At 45.2% G+C, this 23,336-nt stretch overlaps 1 protein-coding gene across 3 annotated transcripts in view; it reads left to right on the forward strand.

Moving 5' to 3' along the window:
• NEDD4L (NEDD4 like E3 ubiquitin protein ligase) overlaps positions 1-23,336 on the forward strand; it is a 292,637-nt gene that overhangs the window by 107,589 nt on the left and 161,712 nt on the right. Inside the window, exon 1 of one of the 3 annotated variants that reach the window (XM_071219554.1) lies at positions 1,661-1,679. The exons of the other annotated variants lie outside the window; for them this stretch is intronic. The gene's annotated coding sequence lies outside the window, so the exon portion shown is untranslated. Of the gene's footprint in view, positions 1-1,660; positions 1,680-23,336 lie in introns of those variants that run through there. 3 annotated transcript variants of the gene reach the window in all.

Consider the following 23,336-nt stretch of genomic DNA (forward strand, 5'->3'; position numbering starts at 1 on the left):
GTCTGTGGGAAAGAAGGAAAGTTGGTTGGAAAGAAGATCTGGTGGGGAAGTCCAATGGTTGTCCTTGAGCAGCCAAACTAGCTGTAGGCAAGTGAACATAATGCTTCTTCCAGGAGAATGGATTGAAGATGGAGGAGGGTTCATGGCTGCAATATGCAGGAGCTACCACCAGATGGCGATGGTGGCTTCTTGGCCCTTGGGACTGGGGACTCCCTGTTTGTCAAGGTCTCTGGAAACACAGGCTTGACGGGATACTCAGTGCCATTGTCACTCAATGCCATTGTCATTCATACCAAAGAGTAGTATTATAAATAACCTGTGCACTTCATCTTAAGAAATAATTCATTTTAAAAAGTAGCATTAAAGAAAAAGACCTGGCTCAATTAAGAGCCTATTTTTTTTTTTTAACACTCTTAAAAGTGGCCATGATCTTGGCCTTGAAGTGGAAGTTACAGGAATTTGGGGCAAAAACCTCCTTGAATGTGGGTTGCCACATGGTGTCTCGGGCACACTTTGAGTGCAAGGGTCATGTGATCTGGCTTTGACGGCTGTATGTCAGAATGACCCTTAAATTGGCCTCCATCACCTGTCGGAGATGTTGGCTAAAACAGAGAGGAGAAGAAACATCTTTGGCTGCTGGCTACGCATAGGATCAGTTCCTAAAAGGAGGAAGGGTGACGGGGTTGGGTGCCCGCAGTGGTTTTAGGGCCGTGCTTTCAGGGCTGAAGCTCCCAGAGGGTGTGGGTGGGTGAAGAAGGGACAGCGGTGACCCCACCGGGGGTCTCACTGGTTCCTTACAACCATCCGTGGAGGAGTGGAGGAAGTTTCAGGGCCCCGTTTCTACAGACAAGGAGGTGAGATAGGGCGAGAAACACGCCCCACACCCTCCAGCTAGTAAGGTGGTGGAGATGGGATCCAGAGCTGCACCTGTCTGACGGAAACAGATGCTCACACCCTACGTATGAGGACAATAGAGCAGTTACTTAAACAGTAGTATCCGGCGGGGGCGGGGAGGGGGGGGCCTTCATGTCCTCAAATGTCCTTCCTCTCAACATTGGCATGAGCATTTATGAAAAATGCTATTAATATTCTGAAAGGGACATTTGTATGCTTCAGGGCTCCAAAGGCTCCCGGGTCCCCTCGAAGCCAGGCACGCACACTTCCTTCTGTAAGTTGGCTGTTAACTTCCGTGACGTTTTGCTGCGGGGACGGTGTTGTAGGGTCATGATTTGAATTGCTTTTTGTGTCTCTTGCACCCACGAAGTCCTCCCTATAGTCAGTCATTGGTTCTGCTGCCTTTGATGAGCTGCTTCCCGTCCTCTTCCCCACATTTTAATTCGCTCCTGATTTGAGCGAGACAAGCAGCAGCAGCAGCAGCAGCAGCAGCTTCCAGCTCAGACAGGCTTCTGCTCGGGCACCAGTGGGTGCAGTTTGGGGGCGGCTGCCTCTCAGCGTGGCCCTACCTGGGCGGTAGCTGCTGCAGAGCCCTCCCCTCTGAGCCTTCCACCTCCCACTCCAGGCGCTCCAGGCTGCGGATCACCTGTCAATAGTGGGATCTGGCAGACATAGCATTTCTCCTCACTGCTGTTGTTAGGGGAAACAGACAACCATCTGCATCTAGTCCAGCCTCCTTCTCTGTCTCTCTCCCTTTCAAAACGAGGTGTTCTGCCTGGAATCTGGTAAGTGCCACAGAGGACTTTGCTCTTTGTTTTCCTTGGTTAACATCAGGAGAACGTTCTCTTGCAGTGGATTCATTAGCTTTAAATGTGCCAGAATTTGGAGAAACCAATCTTCCTTCTTTCCTTCCCTCCCTCCTTCCCTCCCTCTTTCTTCTTATTTTCTTTTTTCATACCTATTAACCATGTTTTGCATGCTTCAAAAATAAAAATAGAGTGAAAAATTTTAATGATGTGTTGAACCTCCGTCATCTTGTATGAGACCTATTTTTTTTTTTAAGTGCACTGAAAAATTATTATACAGCTACTGCTCTCTGGTGCCCCCCTTCCCTATGGTCAATACATTTGTCATCGCTGTGTTCCTGAAATGTCAAAAATAGACACAGTGAACGGATTGGTCGTGCAGAGTTCAGAAATTTCACCCCCAGGTGAAAGGAGGGACAGAGCTTTTATTTTCTTTTACTTGCTAGACCTCCTGGTGTGTTAAGTTTAATTGAACGCACAGCTAATACCATCAGTCCGTCTCGGGACAGGTGGGCCTCTCCATTGGCTTAGGTTCGCCTCCTGGAATACAGGTGCCTTCCTTGTTGGTTTTATAACCTTTACAGGAAATGTATGAGGATGAGTCAGGGAGCTCTTAACTTCAGCTTTCCCTGTCTTCACACAGACTATGTGGCTTGCTCTTACATGGATATTCAGTTACGAACTTTTAAAAATTATAAATGAGGTGCTTGATAGTTAGATTATTATTCATTGTCTTTTCCCCACATTCCTCAGCCTCCAAACTTAAACTTGTATTCCCTTTGAGAGGAGATAAAACTGGCGCTTAATGTTTCCTTGACTCTGAGTTAAAGAGTACTCATGTTAAATGTCGTTAAAAATATACCTAGAAATTAATTCCAGGAGTCTGTCGTCTGTTTGAGGTTAATCTCGCCAGCAGGAATTAGTGTGGTTCTATTTTTTTCCCTCCTTTACTTCCACCACAAATAATGCTTTATGGCAAATATGGAATTGGAGGGGAGTTGAATTGTGTAACACAGGATGGAGACCCAGGGCCAGGCTGGCTGTCTCCGGGGGCGTTGGTACACACTCGAGACAAGGAGTGACTGAGCGGCTCCTGCCACCTCCGAGTCCTGGAGGAGGCTGCGCGGGGGAGGAAGCCCGAGCTCGTGCAGCAACTTGAAGCCGCGTCAGAAAGAACACTTGTCAGAAATCTTCAAAACCGTAGCTGTTTGTCATGCATGAAATCTGCCTTCTGACTCCCCTTGCTAGATGGTGACATCCTGTTTGGCCCGAGCATTGCGTGGTCCTGGGCCCCGGATGTTGGAGAAGCAGCAGAGCAGCCTGCGGGTGGGCAAAGGCCGTCCTGTGGGTGTGACTTGACATTGTGGAGTCAAAGGGGCCGTTCCCTCAGACACATGGACAATGGGAGGCACACACTCTGGGGACCTTCCCTGTTTAGAATTCCTTACCTGTAAGCTCGTTGGCATGCAAGGGGACAGTTACACCTCCTAATCGATAAGGAAGACAGAAACCAAACCTTAGAGAATTAGCTGCAGGTCTGGGTGGTGAGCAGCTGGGGAGGAAAAGAAGCCCCCCACCCCTCCAAGACGCCCCTGTCGGGCCCTGCTCCCCCTGTGCCATTGCCGTGCCCTTCTCCTGGTAGGACCCAGACTGTGTTTGGCAACAAGAGGCTGCTGCTTTATCTAAATGCCTTTCTTCCCTGTGAACGCCCATCCCTTGCCAAGGGGCCTGAGCACCTGGTTAATGATCTTTAATGTAAATGATTGTGTGCCCTGATTAACATTCAGCTTGGTTGGTACCAGGCAGGTTGAACTCCTCGGTCCTCCAGCGTGATTTGCTCTTTGCCAGCCATCTGCCCACCTGTAGGAACTGGGCACAGCCGGTTGTCTCTCTCCGGGCATGCATGCTCTTTCCCAGGAAGGGGCGGGGTTTGGTGAGAGCCAGATGAGGTGGGAGCACGGACACTGAGCAGGGAGCAGACAGGGCAGCAGCTGCAGAGCATCCCACGTGGTGGAGGGCTCCCAGGTGGGTGGTTTCCCGTAAGAATTTACTCCTCTCGTTTAACTGTTGGTCTCTGAAGTACGAGGGGCGGACTTATTTATAAAAATGTGTGTACTTATTCTTACGTGTTTAAACATCGGTCACCTTCAAAGGACTCTCCATTTGATGCAATATACCTGTGGAGACTTTCCCACTGCTCCAAACAGTTTTTGAACCCATCAATTTTGATACATTTCAGTGCTTCTGCCATTTTTTGTTTCACCTCTTCCACATCAGCAAAACGTTTCCCTTTGAGGATTTTTTTCATCCAGGGAAACAAAAAAAAGTTGCTCAGGGTGAGATCGGGTGAATAGGGAGGGTGGGGCACGGGGGTCATGCTGTTTTTTTGGTCAAAAACTGCTGAACTCAGCGCCGTGTGGGCAGGTGTGCTCATAAATCACCCACCATGAAATGGGCAAACACGTTAAAAGAGTCTTCAAAGAAAAAATTCGCTGAAGCTGAACACAGCCCCTCACAACAACGCCAGCTTGTACTCTGATACAGATGGGTTTCTGGAACATTCACCCAGCAGAGGAAGCCTGTACTACAAGGGACTTGCCTCTAGAGGATAATTCCAGTTTTTTCTGTCCGCCCTCGTAGTCTGTTCCACCAACCCCCAATTTAAGTAGAGTGACATGAAAAGAACCCAGGGACATTCGCCTAAAGCATTCACAAGGCACAGGCTTCTGCTACATCTTTCCTCTTTCATTGGCCGCCCTTCCTCCCAGGGAGTGGGGTCTGTTTTTGTCGCTGGTGGCAAAGTGATCCTTGGGCGGTGTGCTGTGGTCCTCTGAGGCAGAATGTGGGCGGGTTGGGTAGCACCCAGTGGTCATGCCTCGTCCACTTTGGCCTCTTTCCCAGACCAACTCCTGCCTTACGCTTGGCTGGTTTGGCTGCCGGCCGTAGAATCTGGTGTTTGTTTTAGAGTTGCGGGATGGGAAGGGTGAAGAGTGATTTCTAACCCCAGTTCCTCGTTTCTAGGGAATTAACAAATCTGTACATTATCTTTAGTTATTGCTTTAAAAAGTACTAACTCATATGAGTTGAGGAGGGAAAAACCATAATTTGGTGTTTTCAGTCACCTGTAGTGATTATATTTTCTGAGTCAAATGTGGGTTTATAAAGTCTGATAAAAGATTTTTTTAAGAGTCATTTAATCCACCTTGAAATCTCACATTACTATTGAAATCATATTTATTTACACATATCATGAATTGCTCTACTCCTCCCAATTTTGCCTCCTCCCTATGGGAGACATTTTTGACCGTCCTTCAGGGGGTCAGGCCAGGGATGCTGCTCCCCCTTCCGAGGTGCACAGGGCAACCCTCCTCTGCAAAGTGTCTCATCAGATTTTCAATACTGCCAAGGTCGAGACCCCTTGCTTTCAGGAATGCACACAATTAGAAATGTCACGGAAAATCGGAAACCTCAGGGTAGCCTAGTGAGGAGTAAAAGTGTGTGTCTGGGTATGTGTGTGTGTTTTCCAAAATTGCTCGAAGGGACCTGGTTTAATTAATAAATCAGTGGAGCGTGTAGATTACGTAACATAGTACTAAGGTGGTAAAATTTATTTCAAGTTCAAGTTATTGGCAGGGTATCTCATTTTAACAATTTATTGCACAGAACGTCGTTTGTGAGTTTGCTGTTGTCGTTGGCCTGAAAGGGGGATTTGTTTTCGTTGTCGGGTGGGGAAAGCTCTTCGTCTGGGGGGGGGGGGCGTCCCTGGTAGGTGGGGCAGCCCTGGCTGCGGTCACGTCGCCTCACAGGCCTTTCTGTGGCCAGCCAAGGACAGGACGGGGGTTTCCCTGCTGCTGACCTCACTGTGTCTTCCGTCACAGAAATGAGGGACTTGGGGCATTTTAGACCCAAGCGACAACCTCCGCTATGTAGTCTAACACCTTCCCTTTTGAAATAAACTCTAGCCCGGAGAAGTTAACCGTCCCTTTCTAATCACTCTGCGTGGCCTCTTCCTGTTGGAGTGCTTAGGGCAAGCATTGCCTGCTCCGTGAGGCCACTTCCCAGTTAACCGTGCACTCACTCGCTTTCGACACCTTGCTTTGTCATCTTGCCTTGCACTTTGAAACTGTCAAGGTTAATTTTGTATGACCTTGCCTCTTTGATCCGATTACACTCACTTTGGGAAGGGAACTATGGAGTAGGTACCTTTGGGCCCCGTAGGGCCCATAGAAGTATTTGATAGGTTTCAGGTGCCCAAGAAGCTATCTGTTGACCTGATGTAAATGGCCCGCAAGCTTAGCACCCAAAGCTGACTCCCAGATTGCTGTTCTCCACACCACTGCGCCTTATGTCTTTGACAAGGGCGAGTTCTGTAAGGTGGCGGTTGCTGTGGCTGTAGACCAAGGTCGGTCTGTTGAGAAGCTGGCTCTTGACGGTGTTTCCTCTGATATGTGCTTTCTTAAAGGGCTCACGATGTCTCGAGCAGCGTCATTTTATGCTTGTGTTTTCCATGTTTGCCTAAATAGCCTCTCTGTGGTGAATTTTAAATTCCAAGAAAGCCAACATTACATACTGGAACAGGAAAAGGACTTCAGGGAAAAACGGGAAATCTGAATAAAGCATAAGCTTCACTTAATGACAATATAGCAATCTTGATTCATTGATTGTGACAAATGTACCCTACTAACTAAAATGTTAATAACAGGGGAACCGATTTGGGGTATACGGGAACTCTGTACTATTTTGCAATAATTCTATAATTGTTCTGCAATTAAAACTTCACCTAAAATGTCGCTGTTATTTTGTTTAAACGATATAGTAGTGAATTTTATCGCTCTTTTTCTTTAAAGTAGGCTGCCGTGAAGTTGAATTCCTTGTTCGCCTGTCAGTTTTCTGCTCCGCAAAGCCACAAAGTGCCCCTGTTCAACATGTGCCCAACTTGGCGTGAGCAATTTTATCCCATGTTATGCGATTTTAATTCGCCTGCCATTGCGCTGACTCACTTCGAGGGCTATAGTTAAAAGACTCGACAGAACTTTCAGGTTAAAAAGTTACATCAACAGAAAGTGCATGTTTAGGTGCCAACTGAAACACTGTCGGCCGGGAGTGCCACCAGCAATGTGCTTAGTTGGACAATGGGACATGTCCCTTTTTCGCTGGGCCTCCAAAGGCATCTGGTGACAGATGTCAGTGTCCCTGCGAAGACTGGTGTAATTCAATGCCTCTCAAACTGGACTAAGGAATTTTGGTTTCTGGGTTCATAAAGCCACAAAGTATACATAGGGGCCTATTGTATTTGATAAGTTAACTAAAAAATGTTGTTTTTTGTCTTTAAACAAACATGGGTGTATTACGGGAGAAACGAAAAATTAGCATGGATGTTTAAAGTCCTACTTGGAGCTGCTGGCAGTCCCCTCAGGCCGGGAGTCCCCACCCCACTTCGCTGTTGGTGTGGGGGCCCCGGTAGTGTGAAAAGCGCTGCACTTGGAGACGGAAGAGCTTGAGTTTGAATCAGTTTGGGTCAGTTACCTTAGCTATAAATGGGCATACTAGTCACCCTGACATTTTGTTGTAAAAATGGAGTATGATAATGTAAAATATATAGCTCCTTAGTAACCTTTTTGCCCCTTGAACTCTGGCCTTCTCTCCATACCTGATTTAAGGGTGGTAGCTCTTGAGGCTATAAACCGCCCTTCCTGCTCCCAAGTTTTTAAAGCCAGAAAGAGGCCTTAGACACGGGCCCATCTTTCTCCTGTTACATGTGGACTGGAGACGCCGCCGGCCATGGTCTTTCTGTTAAACTCCTCCTCCCCCAGGCCAGGCTGTCCTCCCGGGCAGTGTTACTCCCGGTTGGTCCGAAGACCAGCAGCGTCACCTGGGAGCTTGTGGGAGATGCAGAATCTCGGGCCCAGCCCCAGGTGTACTGAATCAGAGTCTGCTTTTAATTGGACTCCTAGGAGCCTCATGCATGGTCAAGTTCAAGTGCAGTGGTCTGGCGCCCTCCTTCAGGAGAGGACACAGCTGTGGTTTATCCACAGGGGCTGAGCAGGTCCTTTACAACAAGTGGATACACCTCCCCCCTCCCACCCCCCTACCCCCCAACCTGCACCCCTCCAGTCTGCCTGTCCCTGCTTCACACCAGCCTTCCCCTGTGAAGGGCTCAGCACTGAACTTCAGGGCAAGTCTTTCCCGGTTAGTGCCACCTTCATCCTTCTGGATTTGTCTCTGTGCCTGTGCCTTTATTTCATGGCTCTGTTCATGCGCGTTTGTGTGTTTTATTCAGTTCATTGTCCATTTTCTCGTTGTGGATGTTCAGGGCCTTAGAAGGCTCGCCACTGTGTATACAACTGTGTAAGTGTTTCATTATTGTTACTACTATTAGCCCCATTGCTTTGCTCTGTTGCTGCTGCTAGGTATTTGCATGTGTATAACCGATAGATGATATTAGGCCTTAATGCATACTTAATTAACACTGAATTGGAAATTACTCCTTAACTTGTCCAAAAATCGAATTGGCAAGCTAAAGTGACTGCAAGTGGAGTGACTGTAAGCGGTGAAGTCATTGTCATAATAAAAGCCCTTCCTGTTGGATTCAGTATTTCCCGTCTCTTTACATTCCAGTTTCAGAAGGCCAGTTGTTTTGGAAAGTGGAAGTAATACTTTATCTAGATTCAGTGCTGAGGTTTCTTACCCTGGAGTAACGATTTTAGTTCCAGTACTGTGTAGTGTTGGTACATGCACAGGAATAAAAGGTGTTTTTGTTTTTTTTTTAAGATAAGTTTAAAAAACTATGTTAGCTGCATCCAAATTAGTAAATGTTAAAACAACAACTGGTGAAAACATTTTTCAAATTCTTTTCGCTTTTTATATAACTAAATGAAGTTCTCCATTTGGTAGCTGATTTATCAGATAAATTAAGTCTCACCAGACTGAGACAATAACTAGTGAGTGAGACCCAGAAACTTGTAGCATTCGAGAAATAGCAACTCCGCACTGCAATGTACAGGGCAGAATTAAGTACAGAGAGAGACTTTTTCACTATTTAAGTTTCTGTCCTAGTGAATCTTAGCCTGGCTTATGCACATCTAGTTCCAATCGGCTGCCGTGAAAAGCCATTGCTTGTAGCCACAGAAAATAACCCGTTTTAAAGAATGACTTTTAATTTAAAAAAACCAACTAAACCTGTTTTGAATGGGAAGGCCTCACTGACCTTATTACCGGGTTCGTCATCGTGAACACCTGCACTTCTCCTTTTAGGCGCTCATACATTTATGCAATAGTTGCAGGTGACTCATGTCTTCACAGCAAACAGTGGTGATAGCGACAGGTGGCTACCTGGAGCACGAGGAGGACTGAGTCCCTTGGCTTCGGGATGCGTATGGTCGAACAGAAACCTTACCATTTCCGCTGGGCAGGGTTTCGGGGGATCACCCCAGCCAAAGCAATGAGGAAGCATCTAGATAGAAGGGAATTACTCTTGGAACCTGACAGATACCTGACGTTACGTAAACTGGCAACAGGTCGTGACGCGTGGGAATTGCGTGTTTTCGACCTTCAGTTAGTCTTTAAATCGGGTTTCCGTCACGTTTGCAGCATCGAACATTTGTTGCATAAAGGGTTTCATAGGTATTGTACGTTTTCCTGAGAGCCATCTATGTCAAAGTTGTTTTTTTTTTTTTTAAAGGAAGAAGGTGCTAAAAAAGCACTAGGAAAAAGATCGGATGATTTGTGAGATGAAATCACAAATCCCCCGCTCGCCCGTCCCCTTGTCCTCCCCACTGTGAAACACTGCAGCTAAACCACCTCTCCAACAAATCTGCTGAGTGCACGAAGAAAGAAAAGGAGAACAGATCAAAAATAGAAAGTAGGAAAGACAGGAACCCACCATTCTATCCAATAGACAAATAGGTTATAAGCACCTCAACGTGAGAATTTGGGTTGAGAGTTAGACTAACTGAATAAATAGTACTTTATGAATAATGAGATATTTTAAGATGATCTACCAAATATAGTAAATACTATAGAATCAATTGTAGTCTCTTCATGTATTATGACCTCTGCTTCCTGCTATTTAGATCATTAGTCCTCTTAATTAATTGCTAATGAAGGGATGTGGATTTCACGGTCACATCTTCTAGCTGCTGCTTAAGCAGTCCCAGGTCAGTGGGAGTGGGAGTGGGAGCGGCCTGGCACTGAGCCAGCAGTGACCATCATCTCTATTCACAAATGGCGAAGGAGTAACAGAGTTCAAAGACAGATAAATACCAGTCACCTGGCAAAAATATTTGGCCTTTCTCAAAATCATGGAAGTTATATTTAGGAGAAATGTTTTGGGTAAAAACATTGGAAGGTGTGTTTTGTAATCATAAGTAGCGTGGGTTGTTTTGACTGGGGGGGCGGGGGGCAGCTGGCAGGCACTGTGGAGTTTGTCGGCTGGGAGGGGACATGAGATGATTAAGTTAATCGGTGTAGAGTAAGAATAGAAAACACGTAGGATATAGAATCTTGAAACTTCAGGCTTTCCATTAGTCAGTAGATGAGACCAGGGGCAGATGGTGGGAACCACCAGCAATTAAAGGAAATCACTCTGCGAAGACCCCACACCCGTTTCCTGGGGTTCAGGTCCATCGCAGTCCTGGGGCATCCCAGTTCCCTCTTCCCCCCTTTTTCACCCAGCTTGGCCGTTGTTCTCAAGTTGGACTGCCTCAGTTCCCTGTATGTGTTCTAGTTTTTTTTCTTCTGTGCCATTCTCCCTGCTATGTCTCGGGTTTTCTCTCTCCCTCTTCCTCTCTCTCTTCCCTGCTTCCTTGGTGAGGTCAAGTGCAGACACCCGTTTCAGTATGAAGGCTTCCTTAATTCCTTTCATCCCCATAATTGTGCTGTAATTGCAGTGAAGTGATCCTCGGAGGGATGAAAGAGGCCTTCCCTAGGCACCGAGCACGGGGTGAAACTTCCAGGCGAGGTGTGGCTTACGGAGCTCAGTGAAATCAGCTTCAAGATGACACACCATTTGTCCAGTTGGACAAAACCAGTTTGCGGGGTTCGTGGAGCTGTGTCCACACTGAGACGTCACCTCCTGTCCTCAGCTGCAAGTCCGTCAGGGACGCACATGCCTGAGCAGCAGACACATACACCCCACCTTTGCCTATCGTGGTGACTTAGGTGTAGATATCCGGCATTCGGGCTTAAGATTTGTGGGAGAAACAACACAAAGCAGCAGAGAGAGGCCAGGGAAGAGAAGAGACAAGCGGGGAGGGCTACCGCACTGAAGTGACAGCGACGGGAGGCATTACCTGTGTGTGTTTGGGCCTGGTGGCTGCCTCTCCTTGACCTTATTAGGCACATGCACAGTGCTGACAAACCTGCAGGAAGCAGTGGCCTCCGCACCGGTGCGCCTCCGTAGGTAACAGGTCATCACAGGGCCACAGAGCTGCACTGTGATGGGGTCCGGGTGACCCCCCAGGTACTGTTCCCCCACTCGCCCGTCCCCTTGTCCTCCCCACTGTGAAACACTGCAGCTAAACAACCTACTTCCTTCTCTTGAAGCTTTAGCTTGTTGTTGCCTGCAAAGAATAGAAATGGTTAGAAATAGTTCCATCAGAAAGTGAGATTTAAGTCCTTGAAAATATGAGAATACCTGGAAATTTTAACTGGCCCAACCAGTTTATTTCTTAGTGATACCAAGTAGCTGATGACCATTGACCTTGGAATAGAGAGATTATCCCATTTAAATTTGACCAATGAGAAGCAGAGTGCCATGCAGGGAAAAGGAAAAAAAAAAAAAAAAAAAAAAAAAACCACCAAATATCCTGCTTGAAAGATTTTTCTGGGAGTTGGAAATACTGCTTGTTTATATAGCCAGTGCTGGGCCTTAAATATGAACTATGACTCATAGTTTTGGAGTAGTACTTCCTTCTGCCCTGAAGAATGGGTCAAGTACATTAGGGCTATGGGCATACAGACTAGGGGCTGGGGACATTGTCCCCAGGATTTTTTTTTTCTGATGTAATGGAACATATTAAGGTACAGTTGACCCTTGAACAACTCAGGGCTTAGAGGCATTGACCCCCAAGCAGTTGAATATCTGCTTGTACTTCTGACTCCCCCCAAACTTCACTGCTAATAGCTTGCTAGCCGTTAAATAAAAGAAGTTTTATTTAGTTGATTAAATATGTGTTAATCAACTGTTTGTGTTATGGGTAACATATTTTGTATGGTATATGTATTATATGTTGTATCCTTAAAATAACACAAGCTAGAGTAAAGAAATGTTATGCCCTGGCTGGTGTGGCTCAGTGGACTAAGTGCCAGCCTGCGAACCAAAGGGCTGCTGGTTTGATTCCTAGTCAGGGCACATGCATGGGTTGCAGGCCAGGTCCCCAGTGGGGGGCGCATGAAAGGCAACTACACACTGATGTTTCTCTCCCTTTCTTTCTCCTTACCTTCCCGTCTGAAAATAAATAAATAAAATCTTTAAAAAGAAAAGAAAATCCTAAGGAAAATACATTTACAGCATTTACAGTAGTTAGGGGAAAAAACCTCCCCGTTACATAAATGGGCCCAAGCAGTTCAAACCCCAGCTGTTGGAGGGTCCGCTGTACTTGGGTTGCTGGTCTTGCACAGAACCAGTAGTTTCTAGCAGACTTGAGAGCTTAGGGCCCCTGAGTCCAATACCACCTTTGTAACATCTCTTACTACCAGCAGTGCCCATGTCCACCCCCCAGTAATGTTCTGGGGGCACAGCCACACGCATGACCATGCCTCTGTACTCTCACGGATGCCAGTGTCTGACGCCTGGCTGCTGGCCAGGACCCGCAGATTGTAAAACAGGACGTCCCTATAAGGTACAGGAGCTGCGGTCCTCTCCCCAGAAGTACCTGCAGCCTAACAAGAAGGGCGGGACTATTTCCTCACCGGTTTCAGAGACCCTCGGGAATGTTACATGGTTTCTGCCACCAAAGAGTCCCTCTTACAACTGGGGTTTAAGAGTAATAATTTATTTACTGAGATTTACTGGGGAAATTTTCAGGAACAAAGTGAAAAAAAATTAAATCTAGAACATGTTCAAAATTTCTCTTTGGTATCCATTCTTACAGGGACTTAGGAGAGCAACCCAAATAGAAGCATTTGCTTTGACTAACAGACCAACACATTGGTTGTTCACCTATGAGTCAGAGCTGCTAAAATTTGTCCCGTAAGTAGGTTGAGCCTCCTTCTCTAACTGTTGTCATCGGATCTAAAAGTGGAAATGGGAGCCACACTCTTTCCAGATCATAAAAATGATTCTAAATTATAGCACATAAGTGAATATGATTTTATTTGAGTCTCATCTTCCAGCTCCCCAGGCCACTTCGGGGCCCTTTAAATTCTCTCAAGTTCCCTTTGCTTCTGGCCTCACACACTTTTCTAATTAGGTCAGAGGCACCTGCTCTGGGATGATAAGCAGGCCCTCTTAATGTCCCTTCAGCATCAGTTTTTAAGGGTGTCTGTCTGAAGCAATCACGCAGGCAAGGTCGCTCCTTACAGTGGTGCATTGTTGAACCCGGAGACAGTGGGTTCCGAATGAGTAGTTCTGCGGATGCCCTGAGAGTTCTGCACGCACATGTCCTGAAGTGGTGCCTCAGAGGTACCAGGCCACATTCTTGCGTTAGTAAGCTCACTCGCGTGGCATAAGAGCAAACCTTGGTGGATTTAGGATCTGTGGCACTCTACATTTGGAACACTGTTCTGACGACAGAAGTTTTAATACGAGGCCAAATGCTGGTTGCAGCATTTACTCTGCTGGTGAAATTTTTTTAAACCTGTGTATGAACCCAGCCACTTTTCCCAAAATGTGAAATGCAGGGTGAAGACCTAACAACACAATAAGGGAGACGATGGAGTTTTTTAAAACTTGGCCTGGACTAAGGAAATGGTGTCGGCTCTTTTCCTCCTGCGAGTGGGTTAGTCCCCTGCGCCAGGAATGCTAGCTAATGGATTAATTAGTACCGTTGCTTATTTGCATGGTAGCTCTTAAAATTGTTAACTTAGGTACTTTCCATTCTTGTTCTTTATAGATATTAAAAATGTTGTAGAACATATTACCTAGAAAGGGAATGCTATCTTCATTATTCAAAAGATGAAAAATCAAGGACTAGAGTATGTATCATAAGATATTAGAAAAAGAACAACAAAATAGACAAAAAAAAAAAAAGCGAGGAAGGAGGAATTAAGAGGTAAAGATCAAAGTTAAAATTAATAAAACAAAATAAAATTTAAAGGATAAATAAATCCAGTAGCCAGTTATATGAAAGGACCAATAAAATAAGCTTCCATTCCAACAGGAAAAAAAGAGCAAAAGTAAATGATACGAACAAGAAAGGAGACATGGGGAGATTAATCAACTTCATAGGCAAATGCCATGGCAACACATTTGAAAATGTAGGGATGATTTCTCAGTAAAATACAAATTACCAAAATTGGTTCAAGAAGCATGGAAACCTTGAAAAGGCCAATTACTGTAGAAGAGGTAGGAAATGTGATTAAAAGTCACCATTGAAAATGGCACCAGGAGCCCGTGGGATTCCAGCTGAGTTTTATCCAGCCTTTAAAAAACAGAAGATTTAACCTTTAAAGAAACAGTGTTATTTGTACTGTTCTAGGACATGGTAAAAGATGAAGAGTTTTCTAGTTCATTTTATAAAACTAGCATAGTTTTAGTACCTGATAAGTTTTAAAGAAAAGTATAGACCAATATTAATTATGAAAGTCAATGCAAAAACTTACAATAACTCCCTAACAGGTGTACTCTTGAGTGCATCAAAACGCCAATGCACTAAAATGAATAGTCTGTTCTAGTGATACGAGGATGGTTCGCTGTCAGAAAATTTCATCACCGTCATCCGTTGCTCTGCCCCAGCATACTAAGGGAGGACCGTTTCTGGCAGCCCACAGAGGCTGGATAGCCATTGGGTAAAGTTAAGCAGCCAATCCTAATGCATTGCAATCTAAAAAAAGCAAACTAGGAGTAAAAATAAATCACTTAAACATGAAAAGGCTATATAGTACCAAAAAAAAAATCACCCTGACCACACATTTCCTGAAAGGCAAACCACTAAAATTATTTCAATTATAAATAAGAAGTATACAAGGATGTCTTCTTTTATAATTATTTAACATTGTCTTCAAGGCTCTAGAGCACGCAGTAAGACAGTGAAATGTTTGTCTAGGAAAACCAAGAGACTCTCACAAAAAAGAATCTAAAATTCATAAGAAAATTTGTCAAGGTAGCTAGATGAAAAAGAAGTCTCTAGAAATTATCATCTTTTCTTTGTTTTGACAATGAGCACCTAGAAATGGAGGTTAAATAGTCCTTTTCTCAACACAGCGAATGCCCTAAGGAAAAAAAAAATCAAACAAGTATGGGACCTGTGTCCTTTTTAGTGAAAGATATGAAATTCAAAAATATAACATATATAGGGTTTTCCAAAATTATTTATTGCAATTCCATTTTGAATTTCCAAAGTGGTAGGTTTTCTCGTTGTCTCTTTTGAACTGAATAAAGTCATCCTGAAGTTTATATACAAGAATAAGTGCATAACACTCGAGAAGAGCCACGCAAATAAGGAAAAGAAAACCAGGGAGGGCAGATCTGGCTTGCAAGTGATCACAGTATGCTAACAAATGTGGTGTTTGATGAAGGATTCCATAAGTAGTTCAGTAGGACAGAACAGAGAATCCAGGACTGTGTTTCATTAAGGGTAGCTAATATACAATAAGATGATCCGTTCAGTACTGTTGAGAAAATACTGCATTATTTGTTGGATGATATTAGCCTAACCAACTCTACAAGCAGTGGGCAGGGGGCGGACCTCTGTCTTACATTATAGTCAGAAATAAATCCCAGAATCTTCCAATGTGAACAAGCAATTCAAATTCGCCAGACAATACAAGAAATGACTGGGATACTCCTAGGGGTGAGGGACAGTGGCACTTTGGGGGGGGGGTACTTAGAAAATGTATAATAGACAAGGTGTTAGGTTCTATAAGGTTAATAACTTACAAATTGGCAAGAAAAACATGGCTCAGACAAAATATGCAACTCAACTGAGAGTAAGTGCAGACAGCCAGCAAACCTATGAAAAATCCTTCTCATTTGCTAGGAACATGCAGATTAAAACAACGACGAGACATTACTTAAAACCCACCAGAGTGGGAAAGATAGAGGAGCATGGACCAACCATGTACTAGAAACAGTGCTCTAATAATACTGATGAAAATGTGGATTTTCATCACATTTTCACATTTAATTTTAATGTGGCGATGCATATTAAAATTAAAAATTAATGTACCTTTTCACCAAGCAGCCTTTCTCCTGGACATCTGTCTTTTAGAAATAAGTGTGTCTGTGCACAAAGTCATCCCGTTTCTGTTCACCATTATAGTGACAAAATACTGAAAATCCAAATGCCCACCCGTTGAAAAGTGGCTAAGGTGTAGCATATTTGTGCCGTGTGTCCTTATGGAGCCACTGAACACAAGGAGTCAGAGATCTGTTGCAGTGAGCAGTAAGGTGCAGGAAAGTGTGTAACGTCCAGTGTGAAACAAAGAGCCAGTCTCCCTGGATTTGCCCACGTGTGTGAATCTGGGAGCACGCAGAAAAAGATGAAAGCACTCGCTCTCTAAATTCAGACGGGTGGAGGAGGGCTTGACATGCATGATGGGGTGGACGGTACCTAAGCCGCCTCCTCTTCCTCCCACCCCAAATGTGAAAGCCCTCTTGGTGTTAACCACACTCCCTGTGTTTCCTGTGGAGGCAGCTGTGCGGCCCTGTGGTTTGGGCTCCTTCTCTTAGACCTCTCTCCTCCTTTCCTTCCGCAGGCCGGCCTGTGCTTGTTTTGATGCCCCGATAATCCTCCCAGGTTTTATGAAGGTATTCATTATGCATATTTAAAATTCTCTTTCCAACTCTGTTTTCACACTCCCCTTGCGAGCCCATGCCCCCCCTTTCATGGCCTGGTCTTTTCACATTTGGCGATCCTTGGTCACGTCTGGTCTTTATTTTGGTGACTCCTGTTTTCCCCTTTCTCACCAGCGGAACCTGTCACTGAGCTTGTCAGGTTGCAGCCACAGGTAAGGGCTGGGCTGGGCCAGCAGTGGCCTTCCATGTGACTCCTGCATGTCCCTCCTGGCTGTCTTTGGATACCTGTACTTCCAGTCTTCAGACCACACTTCCACTTTCACCTGCATGATGAAAGTAGCAATACGAAAAGCTAGAGGAAGTGACGTTTCCTGATTAAGCATCCTGATTGTTGCCCCCACGTCTCCCCAGCCCCTTGTATCACTTGACTTGAACTTCTGGCACCTAGAGAATACTTCCGCTCCTACAGTGGTTCTCCCCTGCCTGCGCAGGGGCTCTGGTTTTGGTTTTCCGTCCATCCACCCCATCCCATGTCTGTTCACTGATGATAGTCTTTCCCACTTTCCCAGGATTTGATGGGTGTGGTGTTTAGTCTGGAGGGCAGAGGCGCGGTGGAGAGGGGCACTCAGAGGGCTGTGTGAATATAAACTTCTCTAAGCCTCGGTTTCCTCACCTGTGCAGCAGTGCCTGTCCATGGGGCTGTGGTGAAGATTAAAGTAGGTGATGCTCTCAGAGGGCCTAGAACAGCAGCTGCCAGGTACGGGCAGACCTCGGAGACATTGCTGGTTCAGTGCCCGACCACCACAGTAAAGCGAGTCAGGATCGTTGGGCTGGTGGAGGGTCTTGCCTTCCATTTGTAAACACCTCAACATCTGTGAAGCACAGAAAAGCAAAGTGCGGTGAAAATGTATTCCTGTAGTAAGAATTTCATCCAAGTTAGCCGCTGCCGACTTCAAAAAAGGCATCATGGTAGACGTGCTAGATTGCAACATGGTGTTTTCCTCCTGAAGAGTAATATACCTACTGTGTCTCTGCCACAATGTTTCAAAAGCTCGGTGGCGTTTATGGACATATCTACGTGCAGGTGTTTCTGTAGGCGAATTCCTACAGTTGAGTTCCTGGATGAAAGGACATCAGCATGTACAATGGTCATCGATATTGGGGAATCGCCCTCCTGAGTGTTACGCTAGGTTCTGCTGGTCAAGTAGCCGTTGTTCCCATGCTGTGCGCTACTCCATTTTGTCAGTCTTTTAATCTTTGCCATTATGGAAGGTAAAAATATCACATTTTATGCCTTTAATCAGTGGGGCTGAGAATCTCTTCATATATTTGTATTTTCTCTTTTCTGAAGTGCCGATTCACACCCTTTGTCCATTCTTCCTTGGAGTTGCGAATTTATTGATTTGTAAGACTTCTTTGTAAATAGTGTTTTCTCATTTAACTTACTGTTCTTTTTTGTATAGAAGCTTTAAACGTAAACATTGGGCTTTTAAATATGCCTTTCCTATGGTATCTTGAAAAGCTAACAACTACTATGGCATTATACGAGTATATTGATATTTATGTTAAATATAAGAAGGGAGTTTCCCCCTTCAACTATGAAAGTTACACATACATAGTGTTTTAAATCAGGAAAAAGTTATAAGGAAAAAGCTATCAGCAGCAGAAAGAGAATCACTCTTCCTCTTTGGCGTTTTCCTCTTAGTTGTCCTCTGGTGGGGAATGTGTATTTTTACATGATGTGCACCCTAATGTCAGTTAACAGTCTAACCTGTGCCCTGCAGCATTCCATCTTCTCAGTGCACAATATCTTATTTACTTCTCTTCTGTTCAAATTTCCAGTGTTTGCTATTAGAGAGCCAAGGTGCAGTGACTGTGTAATTTTTTTTAAGTTGGATCGCCCCGGCCCGTGTGGCTCAGTTGGTTTGAGTGTCATCCCATAACCAAGAGGTTGTGAGTTCGATTCCCAGTCAGGGCACGCACCTGGGTTGCGGGTTCAATCCCTGTCTGTGTGCATGTGGATGGCATCTGATTGATGCTTCTCTCGCACATCGATGTGTCTCTTTTTCCCTTCCTATCTCTCTATAAAAGCAATGAAAAAACAATATGTCCTCAGGTAAGGATATAAAAAGAAAGTTGGATTATGTTTTTATGATACCTCCCTGGAAATGGGATTCCGAAATCCAGGATTATTAGGATTTAAATACTCTGGGGGCATATTACCAATTTGCTTTCCTAAAGTGCGGTACCAGTTGATGTTCCCATCAGCATGAGGAAACTTACGGCCTCACCTCAGGAGAGCCACCTAAAGAAGGTCTGGGGGCGATGCCTTCAGAAAAAGGCCCAGCCAGTGTGATGCCAGGCACTCCTGTGGCTGTGAGTTCAGAGGTTTGAGGAGGAGGAGCCAGTGGGATGGGGAGAAGCTGAGAGGAGCAGAGCCAGCAGGAGGAGGAGCCTGGGCTGTGTGGGCTGCCTGGAGGAATTTGCATTTTGTGCTTCAGGTTGTGGAAAACCAGCAGAGAGTTGCCAGAAAAGGAGTGGCTTGGTGTGACTGCTGTTGCAGGTGAGAGTGTCTGTCCCAGAGGCTGTTGCCCTGGCATGTGTCAGGGAGGATGGTGCACACCTGGATGGTGACGTCCAGGATGGAGAAAAGAGTGTAGTTGGGTTTTTTGTTTGTAGGTTGGTTGGTCGGTCGGTAGGTCCGTCAGTCCGTCGGTCGGTCATTCAGTACTTTGGGCCTATTGATAGACTGGATGTATAAGGAATAAAGAGAGGAACTGGACAGAGGAAATTCCCACTTAAACAGTGGGGGTTAGCTGGGGAGCAGGTGCGGAGGCAGAATCAGAAGCCGGTGTTAGGTCTCCAAGATCTCCAAGTGGACAACGTGAAGGAGATGATGGAAAATGAGGACAGGCCTGAAGGGAGAGGTCAGGCTTGGGCACCGCCAAAGGGACTGGGCAGGATCACAAGAACTGAGGTGGTTCTTCCACGTGACAGTGTGCTCAGGACCCTGAGTAAGTGCCCTAAAATATTGAAGGTCAGGAACACAGCCATTTCTGAAATTGGGGAACTGTCTGGGGGCTGTCAGTTATAAACGGTTGACGATGCTCGTCACTGGGTCTTGGTTGGTGTCTCGAGAAGAGTAGGTGCATGCGATTATGTGTACTGACTGATGTTTAAAGATTCAAGAGACCTTCCCCCTTCTTGGTGAGAAAATTTCCTTTTCAGATGTTTTGATAACGTCACAGGTGTTAACCGGCGAGACATGTACATTACACGTTACCCTTTGTTGTAAGGCGTCGGAAGAAGGGGCAGACCCATGATAGGAGGGTTGGATGCATGACCTTGTAAGGACACTCAAGACTTCGTGCTACGATCAGCAGACCTCGCCTGTGTTATGTAAGGGTTTTTTCCTGTGTTATGTCATCTTTGTTTTGTTCAATTTATTCCTCCCTCTGCCAGTGTCCTCGTTTCTCTTCTACTGTAGCTGGTTTTGAACAAAACAGAGAAACCTGGGTCCCGTCACCACCACCAGCATGTGGGTTCTTCATTTGGTTACTCGCTTTTTTCAAATAAGTGACAATGCTTTCTTAGTAATTTTCAAATGGTGGTGTTTTTCTCATGATAGAGGAATTAGACATCGGAAAAGACGAACCATCAACCAGTGATCGACCTGTAATCCAAATAGCCAGACAGAGAGGGAGTAATTGGTTCCTATGTTACGTCCTTCTGGTCCTTTGCCTACATTCATATATGTATATGGAAGTAGCTTATGTATCTGGATAAGACTATCATCTTATTTAGAGTGATACCTTTTAGCCATTATTTTGTGGTGCCCATTTTATGATAACTTGTGATATTTCTAGAAGCATGATTTTTGAAGGCTGCAGATTATGGGTAAATTCATGATGACTTTTGAAGGAAAAAAAAATCTCAAGATGATCTAAGTAACTGACAAATCCTACCAAGATTAAAAACAAAAGCAAACAACGTACAAACACTGACAAGTCTTTGAGATACTATTCTGAAGTTCAGATTTTGTGTTAAGATCTTAATTTGAATGAAGGCAGCTCAACACTTTTCTTACTCCCTTTGGTTATGTCTTCAAATTTAATTACCTTTTATACCTTTCCTCTGCTTTCCGTTGGGACATACTGACCTCATGTGACCCTTTGCAGTGTCTCATAAAATCCCACCTTACAGGCCATCCCAATTTTGTAAGTGGGGTAAATACTCACAAGATGGGCTTTTAATGGTCAGTAATGTAGAATTAAGGAATCGCTGTGAATTTTTAGCATTATTTTGAAATTTGAATTTGGAAGAAAAAAATCCTCAAGGCATGTAAGTGAGAATGGAAGCAGCTTTTCCTCATAGCTCACTTCTGGCAGACCCACTCCAATCACTCGTAGGTGTGCCTTCTGCAGCCTCCCTCACCGGTAAGAATTGCAGGGAGTTCCAAGAAAGCCTACTAGCCCTTCCTCCCCCTCTGCTAACTGCATCCTGCCCACGTTGTGAGACTGAAGGGTCTGCCTTCAGACACCTGTACCTTCCTGCCCATCAAAGGACGGGGCCGTATTACCTTGGAAACCTCCCCTTCAGCCTTTCCGTAGGCCTTGGCCCTCGACTACCCTGGCTGTGTGTTACCCTCCTTTCCTCTCCGACCAGCTTTCTCTCGTGCCTTCTTCTCCAAGACTCTAACCCCATTTCCTTATGACGTTTATTTTTATTTTGGTAATCTCATTATGTCTGCTGTTGCCTTGATGGGGAGTAAGACGCACAAGCTCTAAAAATGTATACATAGAAATATGTAAAATTTTAAAATTGGGTTCTGTTACATGTAGTCTTCGAGTTCGCGATTCTTCACAGTGTATTGTGAATGTTTTCCCGTGTTTTAAAATACTCCTTGAGGACATGGACATAAATGACGGATGCCTGTCACTGTCTCTCTGGTTGGTCATACAGTGTCTTTTGTTTTTGTAAGGAATGTCTTAGTTTGTATTGCTCAGCTATATCACTGATTATTTCCTGAGGAAAGATTCCTTGGACTACAATTATTAAATAAAGGGGATGGCTGTGTTTAGACCTCTAGACTGTCTATAGACTATTTATTTCCTTCTCAACGATGCCCTTTTTAAAGGCTTTCTTCACCTTTATTCTATTGCGACACATCCCTTAGCAGGTTTCCTTGTTTTCAGTTTCTGTGAACTTTAACCTCTGTGACCTTGGAAACTACAGCACCTCTGTGTCTGGCACCTGTGTGTCTGTATCCAGCCGGCCTCTCCACCTTCCTCCTGGGCCCTCTGACTTGTGGGGGCAGCTGCAGTGTCCCACCTGCTGGGGGCGCTCTGAGTTTCTGGCACTCTCTGCCTCAGGCTTCCCTGCGCTCAGCTTCCTGGACTCACCCCGCTCTGCTTCCTTCTGCTCGTTCCAGGCTGTGATTTTCTTGACTCAGTCTCTAATCCCTGTCCCACTCTCAGCCTGTGACGTTGTCTTCTATGTCACTGGAAAAGCAGAACAAAACAACAGCCTTCAGTTGGGGCAATATTGTAAACTGCCCTTCCCTCTACCTAGTTCCTGACCTGTCTGCGACAGCAACTGACCTTTCTCCCAGATTGCCTCAGAAGCGGCTTCCCCCCTTTCTCCAAGGCCACCAGTGACATCATTCTGCACAAAGTCCAGCGGTTCTCAACTGGGGCATCTTTGCCTCCCGGGGGTATTTAGCAATGTCTGGAGATATTTTTTGGTTCTCATCCCTGAGGAGAGCTACTCTCTAGTGGGTAGAGGCCAGGGACACTGCTAAACATCGTACAATAACACACAGAACAGCCCCTCCTCCCTGCCCCAGCCAAGAACTAGCAGCCCCCCATTTCAGCAGAGCCCAGGTTAAGAAAGCCTCTTTTACACCTACTCTCAGACCTCGGCTATATTCCATCGGTTATCCAGTGTCTGCGTTCTTGTCTCTTGTCACGGCAGCTGCTTTGTGGAACGGCCCTTCTCATTTTTGACTCTATTGGATCGGAGAGCTTTCAGGATATCCCCAGTTACTAGTGCACTGGGAGCAGGAAAAGTAGCACTACATTGGGACCGAGTATCTGTGTCGAATCTACTTTAGCATCTGTTCCTAGATCATGGTGCTGCCTGGGCCGGGTCCTAATTTCCTCTAGATAGAGGGACTTGAAGTAGGGCTTCTGCTATTCCTGCCATTGCTAGTATTCCTTATTCAGTGTTAAGACTGTTGTTGACTACGTCAGGTTGCACTTCAGTGGAGGTGGGGCAGAAGCTGGTTTCCGTGAGCTGGGGAGAAACATGTGGTTCCTGGGCAGGTGGATGGACACCACTTGGTCAGTAAGTTTGATCGTTAATGATGGCAGCAAAGTGGTAATTGGCAAGGTCAAGTGTGGGCTTTTTCCTTTTTCCAGAATAAGGTTTTTCTATGCATTTTTCAAGGCAGCACAGTGGACATTGGGGGGAGGGCATAATAAAATGAAATGTTTGCAGGGGAATGATTATCAATCAGAAATCTGAACTCTTGTCTTTATTTTTATATTAATACTTAGAATGAAACGATCTTTTAATTAGTGTAGTAGTTTGCTAGGGCAACCATAACAAAGGGCCACAGATAAGTGACTTAAAAATCAGAAATTTGCTCACATTCTGGAGGCTAGAATATGCAAAGAAAGTATTCGCAGGGTTGATTTCTTCTGAGGCCTCTCTCCTTGGTTTGCACGTGGCCGTCTTCT

Source organism: Desmodus rotundus, chromosome 10 (genome assembly GCF_022682495.2).
Source record: "Desmodus rotundus isolate HL8 chromosome 10, HLdesRot8A.1, whole genome shotgun sequence".
NCBI classification, from domain to species: Eukaryota; Metazoa; Chordata; class Mammalia; order Chiroptera; family Phyllostomidae; genus Desmodus; species Desmodus rotundus.